Source organism: Erithacus rubecula, assembly GCF_903797595.1.
Source record: "Erithacus rubecula genome assembly, chromosome: 4".
NCBI classification, from domain to species: Eukaryota; Metazoa; Chordata; class Aves; order Passeriformes; family Muscicapidae; genus Erithacus; species Erithacus rubecula.
In genome coordinates, this window is record NC_136686.1 from 6,982,546 (window position 1) to 6,996,839 (window position 14,294).

Sequence of the window (14,294 nt, forward strand, 5' to 3'; positions counted from 1 at the left end):
AGACACAAAAGTGGAAACACTACACACAGTCAATGCCAGGAACAGCATGTCCACTGTTTTCTTCCTCCCCTGATCTTCTCTTCCTTCCTTCTGACATTTCTCTTTCATGTCAGCATTTTCATAAACACTTAAGCCCCTCATAAATCTGAGTCTTCAAAATCTCCAAAGCATTTGGGAACCATAGTAAAATGTACTTGCTGTAGCACTGAGACTTCTAAAAACAGGATTTTGACTCATGATCCAGAGAGCTGATCCTGCTATTTCTTTCCCTCCAAGCTACTCTTAGAAACTTTAGGAAGATGTCTCTAAGATGCCTATTTTACCAGTGCAGAATATGGTGACAGAGAGATGAAGCACTAATAGCAATACTGCAGACTTTTCTCAAATGTTAGCAATAAAACACCATTTAGGATATTTTGCATTTTTAAGGGAAAAGATTAGCAACCACAGGGTTGGAAAATGTAGATGCCTGATTCTGGAATTTTAAAGTCATTATATTCTGAATATTTCTAGTCAGAAAGTTGGCTGAAAATATAATTATAATTATTTTTTTTTAAACTACATTTAGTAGTTTTACTGGATACTGGATTTACTACAGTCATAATTATACCAAAATCACATCTAGCCCAGCATCTCTGACACTGTCCTTGTAGCTGATAATCAGGAAAAGACTGTATAGATGGGACAGAACCATTGCAGAGATGTTCTCCCAGGTTTCAGCCATCACACACCTATCAACTTTCCTGAATCACTTCCTAGACCATTGTCCTGTTGGATCTTTCCTGTGTGGATTTCTCTAATCTCCAATGAACCCAACTCAATGGGGCAATTACTTCTACAATTCAATTATGAGATTTTGTTTTATTATAAGTTTTATGAAAATGACACACTTGTATTTATTCTTAAAATGCTGCTTCATAGTCTGGATGAATGCCCCCAGAATTCATTATTGTGAGAAAGAGTAAATATTCATTCACTACTTGCTTTTTCTGCATTTTTCTTGATCTTACAAATCCCCCTTAGCCTCATACCATCTCTCTCATCTACTCTGAACCCTGGAGCACAGCAATATACAAATAAGATAATCACAGAAACAATTCAAATTACTTCAGTATATCATGTTTAAAACAAAATGTGCTCATTTCTAGGAGTTAACCTTTAATGACAGCAGCATTTGGAAGGCACTCCTCTCACTTCTCTAATCCTGCAAGTACTGTGATGCTCTGTTGGAGTGGGTGTCTTGGAAGATGGGATCTCAAGATACCCATGTAAGCCCAGGGAGCAAACCTGGCATGTAGGAGTGGGATCAGATCAGAGGCTGCAGGCAGGTGCTCCTGCTGGAACGCTGCTACAAGCAGTGACATGCTGTGAAGGTGGGGAGGGTGATCCCTTGCAGCAGCTGAAGGGATCATGGAAACAAGAATCACTGCTAATTCAAAGAGCTGCCAAACCATCTTCCTTGGATTGGCTTTATACGAGCAAGCAGGGAGAACTATTAGAGGCATTGCTGTTTTTGTGCACAGCGTTCGAATCTCCAGCAGATCTGAAATCGAACTTCATCAAAAATTTAAAAGCTGGACCTAAGTTTTCTGTTATTTGCACATGAGGCTAGATTCTACTTTTTGTCTCCTCCATTCAGAAACTGAAAAATCTGGTGAAGAAAAGGAGAAAAGGCACCACAGCCTTGAATTCAATGCTTCATTTACCCCCACGGTAAATGAAGATGCAGAAGATGGATCCTAGAGTAGTCAATGTTTACTGAACTAGACATGAAAAACACCCTCCAAAACAACAAAAAGTGTCAAAAACTACCTTTCCTCAAGAAATAAAGCATATTTTACAGATGAGAAACATAAAGAAACGATCACAAGAATGCTCTTGGGTGATGAATACTACAATCGTTCAAAAATAATTGATTAATTAATTGATCCCTAGAACCACTCTTTTCTCATGTATAAGAATAGAAAACTTAAAAGTGTTGGCTGTGATCTGCCCTGGAGAATTCAGTCTTTCAATGGGCTACAATCACCTATCCAGCACCTACTGACTGGGTTTCTTGTTTGCCTAAACAAGTTGAAAAGGATGCTTCCAATCGTTTCTGCAGCTATTTTGTGACACACAGTGAAATGTCTTAAATTTCACAGTACACAAACATGGCATAAATGCAGCTGCAAGAGACTTCTTTGCTCTGTACAGCCCAGGAAACACACCTGTAACTCACAGTTTAACTCTGTGACTGCTGCCCATGTGCTGAGCTGAAGGGAACAGCCCCACGAATGTTGTGTGGACGATGCATCAATTCAACTCTCCTGAAGTCACTTGTTTATTCCTTTCTTAAACAACTGGGCACCACTCTCTGTCCTCTTAAGAGCCAAAACTCTTTTCACAGCTTTTAGCATTCCCAAAATAAACATCCAAGTCCCTGAATGTGACTTCTTAGTTGTAGCTTCTATCCTTTCACAGGTGGCATCTTGACAACAGTGCCTAAAGACAACAAAGTTCCTGCTCAATTATTTGTTCATGTTATCCACTCTTTTGATTCAGGTTGTAAGACAATTTTGTGTGAATTTGATCACACTTCTTTTCATCTGTGCCACTGTCTAGGGAATGCCAGCAGCCTCCAGCTTGGCATGAAGCTCTTTCTGTGAGGCACAGACATCCACAGCCCCATTTTATATAAGTCTGCAGTTCCCACTGACATCTAGTTATATGTAGGCACTCCAAGAGGCAAATGCTGGATTAACATTACTCCATAAACTACTGGAGGGAAGCTAATTACAGATACAAACAAGCAGCAGCCCAGATCAATTGAAGGAAAAATTTGAGATAAGTTAAGTAAATTATTTACTCTATTACCATCACGCCCCTTACTTTGTCTTTTTCCTCAGCATCATTAACTGCTGCAAGCTGAACTGAACTATCCTCCTTCCAGGATAATTACTGCTTATACCTGCCATCTTTTATATTTACTTACAGACCCTACTAAGATTAGAAAAATCTGGTTTGGGTTAACTCAAACCTGCTTGTTGCTCTTCTTCTTGTAGTGTTATTATTGTTTCAATAATGAAAAAAGATTTTGCTGTGGGTTAAAAAATCCATAAAACTTGATGTGAAAAATGAGACAGTATCTCCATCCCAAGTTGGTAACATTTTCCAGGTCTATACCACATGAAGTACTTCCTTCCTGAGCTCTGGTAATAAAAGCCTAGAAAATGGCTAGATTAAAGATTTTCATTGTTATCTACCAGTAACACAGGGGCCTCTCTAGATTCAGATTAGTGATTTGAAGCACTGCAGCATCCAGTAGGCTATGAAGTCATTCTAATGCTCTTTGTGGATAATATTTGAGGTTCATGAAAAGTGGAAGAAATGGGAGAGTCTCAAGCACAACTTTCAATACAGTGAAATGAGAACTTTAGCAGGAGTAGAAATATATTGGCTTATTCAGATAAATTGACTTAGACACATTACTCAATTAACTTTTGGGGAACAGAAAAGTGCTGAAAATCCTTCCTGTAGGTCATATCTAAACAATTACACTTTCCTGAAATTACCTCCATTGGTGAAAACTGTTTTATAAACCCAGCCTCAGCATCTGATTCACCAGACCTGTACATTCTTTTCACCAGCACCAGGGAACACATAAATGGATTTCTCTAACACCTATAGAACAGTGTGCAATTTTTTAGGAAAAACCCCTAAGAATTCTTACTTAGGAGTACATTGGAGATCATCCAACCTCTCTGCTCAGGCAGGGTCACCCTAGAGCATATCAGAATTGTGCCCACATGGGTTTTGAGGGTCTTCTATGGAAAGAGACTCCACATCCTCTCTGGGCTTCAGCTGTGTGCACAGCAAAGAAGCTTATCCTCATATTCCTCATAGAACATTTCCTGTGTACAGTTTCTGCCACTGCCTCTTGTCTGGCTGTTTGGCACCACTGAGAAGAACCTGACACCCACATCTTGTCAGGACAGCCTCCATGCCAATACTGACAGACATTGGTAACATCCTCTCCTGGTCTAAACAGCCCCAGCTCCCTCAGCCTCTCCTCATATAAGAGATGTTCTAAAGCCCTGAGCATCTCCACAGCCCTCTGCTGGACCAAATCCAATTAATTCTTGCACATAAATTAATCTGTAAATTATGAGAATGATGCAGAGCTTTCTATGGGCAACTTATCCCACTGAAAGCCTTCTTACCTTTTACTCTGAGATATCTAATACTGGTTGTACAGAACCTTAAATGAGAGTGAAAACTATTTACATGCTAAGGCAAATGGAATGACCATCTACTGGCAAATTCTGCAAGTTGAAAGCCCTGAGGTCCCACTCAGACACGTAGCCTGTGTGAAATGATGAAGTGGACACTTGCTGGAATCTACTCAAAGCAAAAGTCAGTCCTTGCCTGGGGTATTCATGTCATTTCAGAGCACAAGAATGAGTACTCACATTCTTTCAATGTGCAGTCATTAACAGCCTGAGCCTGTGGTCCACTCAGGTTTTATAGTTTTGGAGGAGTTCTTCAAGTTATTTTTAAAGTGACTAAAATCAGGTCTCTTATGTTTCCCTAACATGTTAATACAGGGAGTTTCAGAGTTTTTTGTAAGTACTGAATAACACTTGGTGACATAGAGCCACTCTCAGGCCTATTTAAGGAAGCAATGCAGTTGTACAGGCAGCAAGATATCATGACTGGTACCTGCTGTGCACACAGAAGTTTTGATGCACATGGACCAGAGTGCTTGGCATCTCACCTAACAAGATCTACATATCTGATCCCACAGTCCCTCTAAATCCTTAGCTGGATCCAGAACCTTTTCATTGCTGTCATACTCATAATTTTTGTGAAGTTTCTGATTAATTTCAGAAGTAGTTTTTCAATTATGCCTTCAAAATAAACAACACAAACAATTAAATAGTTTCTCAACTCTTTCAAACATTTTTACTCCATCCTATGGCACAATATGGACTCTTATTTATGTAACAAAATATATTTTCATTACAGAAACACAGAAGAGATAGTGTTGGCAGGAATGCTTGGAGATCATCTAGCCCACCCCTGCTGAAGCAGAGGCACCTGGACCAGGTGGCACAGGATTGTGTCCAGGTAGGTTTTGAATCTCTCCAGAGGAGACTCTTGGGGAAGAGAAGAGTCACTCTCACAGCAAAGAAGTTTTTGCTTATATTCAGAAGGAGACTCTGTGTCTCAGATTGTGCCCCTTGTCCCTGAAGATATTTGTATGCATTTATAAGATCCCTCAGACTTCCAAAGAACCAGATTCCATTTGGTCCCTCACAGGAGGGATGCTCCAGTCCCCTCATCATCCATACAGCCCTTTGCTGGCTCCACTCCTGTGCTGGTGATCCCACAGCTGGACACAGCTCTCCAGATGTGCCTCCCAGGGCTGGGCAGAGGGGCAGGATCACTCCCTGACCCTGGCATGCTCCTCCTGATGCTCCCCCTGATCCCATTGGACTGCTTGTCCCCCATGGCACTGCTTGCTCAGGGATATCCTGCTGCCCTCCAGGACCCCCAGGTCCTTCTCCTCAGAGCTGCTCTCCTGGTCACCCCAGTCCATCCTGGTTCCTGAGGTTGTTCCTGCTCAGGTGCAGGACCCTGCCCTTGCCTTGGTATAACTTTGTAGGGTTCCTCTCTGCCCAGCTCCCCAGCCTGTCTGGGTCTAATAATTGTTTCTAATAATTTCTTTCCACATCTCATAAGGCTCTTAATCATAAATTTTGCTTTAAAACCAAACACTGGAAATTCTCTGAACAACCGTTCTTGTAAAAGTATGTCCAGTGACTTTTTAATGAGTAATTATTATTATTTTGATGTTAGCTACAGTCATCAAAAAAGCCCTATTAAAACATGCTGCCATCAACTACTCCATGTTCCTTCCTGCTCCTCCTTTATGCAAAACTATGTCTTATGCTCTGATCCAAGTGCAGTAAGAAACAGGGAATATTTTGAGATGCTTGAAAAGGAACTGGACTGAAGTCTGCAGAAGGTAATGAAAGAAGAAAAACAAGCCTCTACCTTGGTCTTCTAGTTTCATCCATACTTTCAAGTTTGCACACTGCCCACTTAAGCTCAAAGAATAATGTAAAGATACAGAAATTCATGAAGAGTATTAGACAGCAAAGGCAGGGCACTATGGAAATCTGAGACCCTAAAATCTACTTAACAAGAAACTCACTACCAACCTTTCATCCAGAGCTCATTCCTACTGGAAATGAGTTAGGTCTCATTTTCTAATACAGTCAGCAACTATGTAGCAGATATTCTTCCTGATGGCTGCTTCTTGACAGTATAAATCACAATGTTTATCATAAATCAACACTGCCAAGAACTGACTGCATTCTAAGCATAGCTCGACAGTGACTCTCTTTGAAACCAGGGATCAGATGACTTTGTCTGATGCCTTTTTGTAATCCATTTGAATTCAGTGTTTCAACTGGATCTATGTCATTTCTAGGAGTGAAAAAGGCACCATTCCATTTGGGAGGGCTTGGATGCCATACACACCTGACACACCCATTATGGGCTGGAATCCTGCACCCCCAGGTGAGCACACATTCTCCTTTGGTTTAAGTAAGTGCTAAACATGATGCAGCTCCCAAAGCTTTGATAAATTCAATCCATTTTATATTTTTTCCCTTAAGGTATGCATCAATACAGGCCACACTGGCTCAGAAATTTGCTATAATGAGAAAGTTAAGATGAATTAACAAAACTAACACAATCCGGGTAAAGCAGTAAGAATGCAGTGTCTCTGAGCTTGTTGAACCAAGACACTATCTGCAGTCATATCAGACTAAGAGCATCCATGTGGGATTTAAGTTCTACATATTAGCTTCACACTTTAATCTGCTTACTCTTTACTTTCCTGAGTGTTCCATGTAGAGATATCTTTGCTGTGATTGATTACCTCCTCCAGGGAGTAAGTATTTGGGAAAAAAAAAAAAAAAAAAAAAAAAAAAAAAAAAGAAAGAGAGAAAAAGGTTCAGACAACAAGAAGACTTGCAGAAACAAGAGACTGAGATTGATGCTGCTGTCACACAGCTCCCAGTTTCCTAATTTATTATGACAGTCTGAGAATCTAACTTCATAGCTGACAGCCACCAAGATTTATTCTACACTTCTGATTATTTCTCCATACCTAACAGAAAACTTTGGTCTATGCTGATTTATACTCTCACTTGTTTTAGTACTTCTCATTGGCTTAAGAAAGCAAACACATGGCAAATTAACATGTAAAGAAAGTTATATCCCATTTGAACTCCAAAGATTAATGGGGGGGTGACCAAACATTAGAGTACTTTTAAAGGGGGAAACTTTATACAGAAATAGAAAAAGCAAGATAAGGAAAGCAGTGTTGAGATCCCAGCTTCAGAGAGGGCTGGATACCAAAGATCTTTCCATTAATCACAAAGAGGATTCCAGATTTTTATTGGATGTTGGAAGATCATCAGAACTAAGATATTATCATCCCATCTTGAAAGAGATTTTTAATTTTCTGCCTGCTACCACTTGGCACCATGGAGATTTCCACAGTAAAAAAAAAGCAAACACATGTATACAGAAATTGCTTGTAAACATCTAATAGAGAATTGTCTCTGGAACATTTACATCCTAGCTACCCATATTTCCTCAGCACCTAGCCATAAATCAGCACAAACTGCAGAATAGCAATACATGTTCTAAAATCTGAATCATGCTACTGTGCCATGAAGACTGGATACTTTAAATTGCTGTGATGAATCACAGCTGTTCTTATTCATCTATTGTACAGACCAAACAAGACTGGTAAAATATCTGAAATCAGGAATATGGTAAAAATCAGTTTGCTGAAGAAGTATAGCAGAAAACAAGTTTCTTTGTCACTTAGGCTTGCATCTGAAAACCAAAAAACTTCAATAAATGCTTTCAAGTTTTCCATTCTGCAGGAACACATTTGTCACTACAAGGCAGTCTGCCGTGCAATTTGTAGCATGGATTTGTGTGAATGTGTTCACTGCAGCTTGTCTTGGGAAGGTTCCTAAATACCAGAAGCTCCCCTCATCTCAAGGCTCTTAGTACACCCCAAGGACCTGATCACCATCTGTCATCTTTTGCAGAAAGGCAGAGCTCACAAGGGCTTAATCATGCAGATAAATGTGATGTTAAACCTTGCATTTCAACAGTTCTCATCTTGTCTCTAAATATATATTTTATAAATCCCCATTCCCATTTTGTGGCCTGGACCCCTCACAGAACAGCTCCTTGCTACTCAACTACTGAAACCTGATTTAGGGTCAGACCTGCTTCTCTCAAGGCATAAACCACCTGCCAAATGAGAAAGAACTTCAAGATTTAGATTATTAACCTTCTTGAGAAAAATACCATAATTTAACATTTGTTTTAATAAAAAATGAAGAGTTATTAAAAGAAGGCTATTGGGTGTATTCAACCTTCCTCCATCTGCCAAGGAGCTTGGAATTACTAACCAGGAAAATCTGGAAGAGAGTATATGACTGATAATATTATTAGAGGCCTTGCTAATGTGCTAGAGAAGGACAACACAACTGTGAGCTCACCTAAAAGTCTTCTGGAACTAGGAAAGAAGGGCAAGGAAAACTGGAAGATGGCCAAGAAAATGAACCATTTTTCAGCTCCTCTTTAAAATATTTGTTTTTATGAAACTAAAAACATCTTTTCAAAAGCTGTTTAGTTTTATATTAAAAATGTTCATATAGAAAAAAACATCTATTTCAACTGTTGGGAAACATAAAGAAAAATAAACATCAGGAATACCAGCATTTGCTTGGAGTTTAAGCAAACAACAATTGTGCACAGCTGTCAGAAGAAGAAGAAAAATACAGCTAAATTAAAAAGAAGACACTGGTTTCTTTAATCACACCAGTGATTATGCAATCCTGAGTTATGTGACACTTCTGGACAAGATACATCTGGCAGCTTTAGGAATGATTTCTCACACATTTGCAACTCTCCTCCCACTTCATGCTGACAGTCAGATGAGGCCACAATCCCAAGTCCCAGTGTGGATGTTTGAGCAGCAGGGTAGGAACAGGTAGATTTTGATTTCTAATGGGTTTGGATTTATTTTGAAAAAAATGAAAAACAAAACCACAAAGAACACTGGAACATTTACTGAAAAAGGATTGAATGATATTATGTGATATACATACATCAAAAGTTAGACTCAATGATCTAAGGGTTAAAGTCAATGGTCTTGGAGGGCTTTTTCAACCTAAATGATTCTATGTATATACTAATATAAATTTTTTCATCTTAGTCAGATTGCAGATTACAACTACCCATCCAGAAATTACAGGGTTAAACCTCTTCTCTCCTAAAATAAGCCAAGAGATTTTAAAGGAGCACTTCAAGACAGGCACTTGGGTTTAGATCTTAACCTCAGACCTTAGAAGAAATGAAGTTGTGTGACTTCAAACATGAGCTTTTATACTGATGTGAGATCCCAAGGTCTATTTTATAACAGGCAATCTCAAGGCCTGTGCCTCATCAGCTCCTGGTTTGTCTCACAAGTTTCTCCTTTAGCTGCAGGCTCCCAAAAGCCCAGCTGGAATTGCTGCTTTGCTCCACCTACCAGAGTTGGCACATCAGTGCCACTCCTGGAGCAGGATCAGGTGCTCCAGGGAAGTGCCACCTCTCCTTCCCCACAGCCTTCCATGTGACACAGCCACTTTGTCAACAGATGCAAAGCTCCATCTGAGAACAGACAAATGAAAAGCTAATTTCCATCATTCAGGCCTTCTGCCCCAAGCACACCTTCAAGCCTGTGGACACAGCCAGGATTTCACTATTTAAGTCACAGCTGGCACTGTGCTGGTGTCTGCCACACTTGTGTCTGCCCAGCTGCTGCAGAGAGCTCCATGGAACCCATCATGCATGCTAGGAACTGCATTTCTGTCCTGACTTCTGCTCCCCTCTGCTTCCCAGGATGATTCTCAGACAAAGAATTAACTGCTGAAGAACCATAAACTATATTGAATCATCAAGAGATACTTTTATAGTTATCTTCAGGAGGTCTGACACACAAAAGGATCAATTGAGATATCATATTACAGATGTCCAAACTTAGTAATTGCTGTTTTTCTGTAAGAGAAACCAAAGCTACACAGACTGTTTGAAATAAAAGCAGGGATGCAGAACAATAAGGACTCTATTCCTACCTATGTTTTAGACAACAAGATACCTTGTGTGAAGATTAAGTTACTTCTCAATCTGTTTGCACTAGTTACTAATCCACAAAAAAAAAAAAAAAAAAAGAAAAGAAAATTATATTTTCTTTCCTTACAGGAGTTTCTGAGGGCAAATTTGTTACAATTTACAAGGTATTAATGCATGTTCCTACAGCAATTAAGAATACAAAAAACCCCCAATAAATAAAATAAGCATGCCTCTGAATACAATAAATTTTTTGTCCATGCTGCTTTGCATCTTTTTTGATGCTTTCTAAGAATAGTTTAAAACCATCTTTAGTATGCTTACTAAAAAGCAGAGGACTTCATAGAACCTATCCTAATTTTTAGAAAAAGGAAGAGTTAGGATGTGTGCAGCCTGGGACCAAGAACTGCTTATGCAAAAAGCAATGCTTATTCCCTATGAAAGAGTGACTACCACATATCAGACCTAGGCAGAAAGAAAATATGACAAAAACCCCCAACCAACAGACAAAAAGGAGAGATGAAAGGTCACTCTTGGTATTTATATCAGAAGAGATAAGCATTATGAAACACTCCAGATTTGTATTTCATGTACAAGAAGGGAAAATATATTTCAAACCTACTGTATGAGACCAAATACTAGTCTTGCATCCACTGAGTAGATTGTAGAGAAATTTTTGAGAAAAAATTACTGGCATTTCAGGGGAGTGCAAAAAAAATTATTTTTAGCTAGACAAGGATATGAGGGAGGGAAGGGAGGGAGGGAGGGAAGGGAGGGAAGGGAGGGAGGGAGGGAGGGAGGGAAGGGAGGGAGGGAGGGAGGGAGGGAGGAAGGGAGGGAGGAAGGGAGGGAGGAAGGGAGGGAGGAAGGGAGGGAGGGAGGAAGGAAGGAAGGAAGGAAGGAAGGAAGGAAGGAAGGAAAGGAAGGAAGGAAAGGAAGGAAGGAAGGAAGGAAGGGAAGGAAAGGAAGGAAGGAAGGAAGGAAGGAAGGAAGGAAGGAAGGAAGGAAGGAAGGAAGGAAGGGAAGGAAGGAAGGATAGGAAGGAAGGAAGGAAGGAAGAAGGAAGGAAGAAGGAAGGAAGGAAGGAAGAAGGAAGGAAGGAAGGAAGGAAGGAAGGAAGGAAGGAAGGAAGGAAGGCTAAGGAAAGGAAGGAAGGAAGGAAGGAAGGAAGGAAGGAAGGAAAGGAAGGAAAGGAAGGAAGGAAGGAAGGAAGGAAGGAAGGAAGGAAGGAAGGAAGGAGGAAGGAAGGAAGGAAGGAAGGAAGGAAGGAAGGAAGGAAGGAAGGAAGGAAGGAAGGAAGGAAGGAAGGAAGGAAGGAAGGAAGGAAGGAAGGAAGGAACGGAGGAAGGAAGGAAGGAAGGAAGGAAGGAAGGAAGGAAGGAAGGGAAGGAAGGAAGGAAAGGAAGGAAGGAAGGAAGGAAGGAAGGAAGGAAGGAAGGAAGGAAGGAAGGAAGGAAGGAAGGAAGGAAGGAAGGAGGAAGGAAGGAAGGAAGGAAGGAAGAAGGAAGGACGGAAGGAAGGAAGGAAGGAAGAAGGAAGGCCGAAGGAAGGAAGGGACGGAAGGAAGGAAGGAAGGAAGGAAGGAAGGAAGGAAGGAAGGAAGGAAGGAAGGAAGGGGAAGGAAGGAAGGAAGGAAGGAAGGAAGGAAGGAAGGAAGGACGGAAGGAAGGAAGGAAGGAAGGAAGGAAGGATAGGAAGGAAGGAAGGAAGGAAGGAAGGAAGGAAGAAGGAAGGAAGGAAGGAAGGAAGGAAGGAAGGAAGGAAGGAAGGAAGGAAGGAAGGAAGGAAGGAAAAAAAGCACTTAACTTGTCCATAGCATCTGCTGTAATTGAATATTCCAAGTTTGCTATTTATAAACAAAATTTTAATCATCTTGCTATACTGATGTTACTAGAAAGACATTCAATGAAGATTTATAAAGGAATGTAAACCCAAGAAGAGATGGCTTAAGATTTTGCAGAGACCTCAGTCAAGCAAAATACACAGAAATCCTGATGTCAAACAGGACATGCAGAAATTCTGGTGCAATCTTTTTCCTTACAAGAATTCACTGAAAGGTGAAAAACTTTGTTTGTAATCTTGTGAAGCATCGTTTGTCTCCATAAAATCCATGAAAAACAAGTGTTTTCTCAAAAAGCAAGAAAGGTTGGAAACCAGTCACCAAAACTTTGATTCCTTTCGATGCCCAATGTCATCATGGTGAAAAAGAAAATCTTTGGAATAAGCAAACCAATTTCCAAAATGTTGTAGAAATCCTAATTTAAATTTCTATGTGCAAATACAGGGCTTGTTTTTGATTTGAGACCTCACTGCAACCTCTTACTGCATTTGCATTTTTCTGGTAGGATAAGAGAAGGGAAATAAAGCTGGTCAAGAAGGAAAGAGATTAGAATTCCCCCTTTTCAAAAACTGATATTCTACTAATGGGAAGAACCAGGCTATCAAAACAGTCAGTATAGCTGATAATGTCAGCAAGTAGGCAGGGTGCAAATAATGGCAGAAAAATGCCATAAAAAAAAAACAACAACAACAAAAAAAAGTTCTCTTTTCTAGCAGTGGTGCTCCAAATTTGAGTCAGCACACAACAAGCAGCCATAGCAAGACTGGCACGGTCACTCTCATAATTAAAAACCTAAAAACCAGAGATCATGGTCCCCAGTAAACTTGTTCAAATTTCAAAGAAGCAAAGAAGGAAGAGGGAATGTGCACTGATTCCATTTCCAGTGCCAGTAAGTAAAATCAAATATTTTACTAAGAGATGTTAAAGACCATCCATTAGTTGCAGATACAACCTCCCCAGCCCATGCCCTCAAAATCAGAAATAAAACTGTGACCTCTTTTAGTGTCCTTAGGTTGTACATTGGGATAAAGGGATATTTTTGTTATTACTCCCACTGTAGTCATCTGTTTATATTGTTGTTGGTCTTTTTCTTTTTAAATTTAAAAAAAGAAAAAAACCCAAAAAAACCCACAAAAAAAAAAAAAATCAAGTAGCTAAATAGAAAATAATAAAACCATAATTAGAAATGTGACTTTCTCTGTAGATTTAGCCTCCTCATTTCATGACCAGAGAGCAATAATGCAGACAGCAGGTCCAAAAAATCCCACAGCTCTCCTCAATGGCTCATCCTTGATCAGGTCACTCTTTTTGCTGTTCATGGCTCAAAAGGGCTTTTTCCCTACTATAATGGGAGTTGTTTGGATAAAGTTGAAACTAGCAAGCTGTTTGAAACAACACATATGCACAGTTATTTGAATTCCAAATACTTGAACTATTTTATTATGTTTGTGGCCTGTTTTAGTTAGAATTTATGAATATTGGAATAAATAGTTTTTCTTTCTTTTTAAAACTAATGTCTGGCTGCTCTTTGTGTAAGAAATACCTCTTGCACCATTAATCATTTGACCACCTCAGGCTGAGGCAAATAAATCTATTTTAGTTTGTTCTATAATAAATGAAATTTGGAATTTTGAGTCAAATCCCTGTCAGTGGCCAAGATATATAATCCATCTGAACAAATATTACTCTGAAAATAAATGCAGTACAAAATATATCTACTGAAAGGCTAATCAAATCCTTGTCCTGAAATCCTAGTTCTTTCATAGCTTCAGTTAGTGCCGAGTGATGATACTGGACTTCAAATATTTCTGGTTTCACTGCCTCATTTCTTGAATTTCATTGCAAATATCTCAGCTTTTACTAAAGCAGAGCTGTTGCTGACACAGAAAAAAAGTCCCTTTTACACACTGTTTTATAAACATCACCTTGAAATTAACTTAGGACTGTACCAAAACATGGTCATTACATTTATATTGGGAATAGTCAGAAAGAGTGTCTTAACACCAGAATTAAAAAAAAAAATAAAATAAAAAAAAAAAAAAGACCAACAAGTAAGCAGCTATGGGAAACTGGACATAGCAATGTAGGTTCATTTCCAGGTAACTTGTGTGAAGAAATTTCAGAACAAAAACATACACTTGTGTAGCTTCTAGGGCAAACCCAACCTATTTAAACCAGAGCAATGGACATGAATCAAAAATACAAATCCCCAAATGCTGGGACTGCTGAAGCAATGAAGATCCTGCACTGGGCTTTGCAC

The 14,294-nt window shown here is 39.6% G+C and overlaps 1 protein-coding gene across 2 annotated transcripts in view; it reads right to left on the reverse strand.

Moving 5' to 3' along the window:
* SCUBE1 (signal peptide, CUB domain and EGF like domain containing 1) overlaps nt 1–14,294 on the reverse strand; it is a 179,564-nt gene that overhangs the window by 135,524 nt on the left and 29,746 nt on the right. The window lies entirely within an intron of this gene.